This window comes from Microtus ochrogaster, unplaced genomic scaffold (genome assembly GCF_000317375.1).
Source record: "Microtus ochrogaster isolate Prairie Vole_2 unplaced genomic scaffold, MicOch1.0 UNK101, whole genome shotgun sequence".
NCBI lineage: Eukaryota > Metazoa > Chordata > Mammalia > Rodentia > Cricetidae > Microtus > Microtus ochrogaster.
In genome coordinates, this window is record NW_004949199.1 from 312854 (window position 1) to 314623 (window position 1770).

Here is a 1770-nt window from a genome sequence, read left to right on the forward strand (position 1 = left end):
GAAAGGAGGCCCTGACTGTAAAGTCAATCCCCCAAGTCTCCCAGCGCACCTGACACCTGGGATGGGCATTGAGATCTGACAATGTTCTGGTAACCACAGTAATGCTAACTATTAACATAGTATGAGAAAATGCACCTCTCTTAAGCAAACACACAAACTCCCAGACATAAACACAGACAGACATATAACAACAGAGGCAAACCTACACAAAGAAGTATATACTAGAGCAAACATATATGTGTGTCGACATATTATTGGAATAGCATCCTTTCTACTTAAAATATCATGTTCATTCATAATTTAGCTTGATAATATTGATACATCCCAGTAACCTCTCTCTCCTGCATCCTACTCTGGATGACCCTGTGTTCCCTGAGCTATGTGTTGTCCTGTGGACTGAAATGTCAGAGAAGTGATTGAAATGAATTTTTCTTGAGAAGAAAAATGAGACAATTCTTTACATGAGAAAAGGTGTTCTATCATTCAACAGGGAGTAGTGATGATTCAAACACAGCATTTATTAATCAAAATGACGGATTAATTCTTGAAATGTTTCATTTTGAATCAAAACAGCTTTTATACTACAAAAGAACTCTTCCATCAAATTAACTCCCAACACCAGATTAGTATTTCTTTTAATAAATACTTTTTGTTGTTTTTTCAAGGCAGAGTTTCTCTGTATAACAATCCTAGCTGTCCTGAAACTGGCTCTGCAAACCAGGCTGGCCTCGAACTCAAATGATCTACCTGCCTCAGCCTTCTGAGTGTTGGAATGAAAGATGTGCACCATACCTCCAGGCAAATATATTATTTTGAGTTATGCATATGTGGTTATGCGTGAATGATGTAGTGATCATGGAAACAAAGAGAGGTCACAGGATCCTCTGGACTCACATATGGTTATGAACTGCCCTGAACTGAATCTACGGTTTACAATCTCCTATTTCTTTAGTTTCTTTCAGATCTGATGCTGTCCACCACAGAATCAGTTCTGCCTTGAATGATAGTTTTTATTTTGTTCAAGTCTGAGTACACCCTAAATTTAAAATGCAACTTAAGTGGGTCAGTGGAAATAGGTCTACAGTTCAGGTTCTTGCTGAAGCCAAATCTTCTACTGGGATCTTAACTAGGAGCTCAAGAATTCAACGCTACAAAAAAAGCTGTGCAGCAGCCAACAAATTTTCCCATTCATGGGATGTGGAAACAGCATAATCACTGGGACTCACTGATCAACCATTCTAGCCATTTGTGATATCCCTGCCATGCATGGTGTAGGACGTCTTTCTGTTTACGTGTTGCTTTTATTGGTTAATAAAGAAAGTGCAGTTGGCCAATGGTTTAACAGAATATAGCCAGGATGATATCAAGAGTACGGGAGTACTGATACTTCAAACTCAGGATTTTTTAATAAAAATGATAAATGTATTTTAAAATACTATCATCTGAATCAAGGTCTCATATAAATTACACAAGAACTAGACCATTGGGCCAAATCACAGCATTGAATGAGAATTTTTTTTAAAAAATACACTGTTTTAATTAGGGGTTTATGTTTCTTTGTGGGTGGTGTAGTGCTCACAGAGATAAATAGCACAGAGTCCACTAGACTCACATGTGGCTCTGAGCTGCCTTCATCTTTTAGGGTTCAAAATCTTCTTCAGCTTCTTCAGGAAATTATGCTGGTCACTAAACAGGATCATTTTGTTCTGTGTGATGATCTGCATTTTGTTCAGGTAAAATCACATCCTTAATTTAAAAAGTAACTATAAT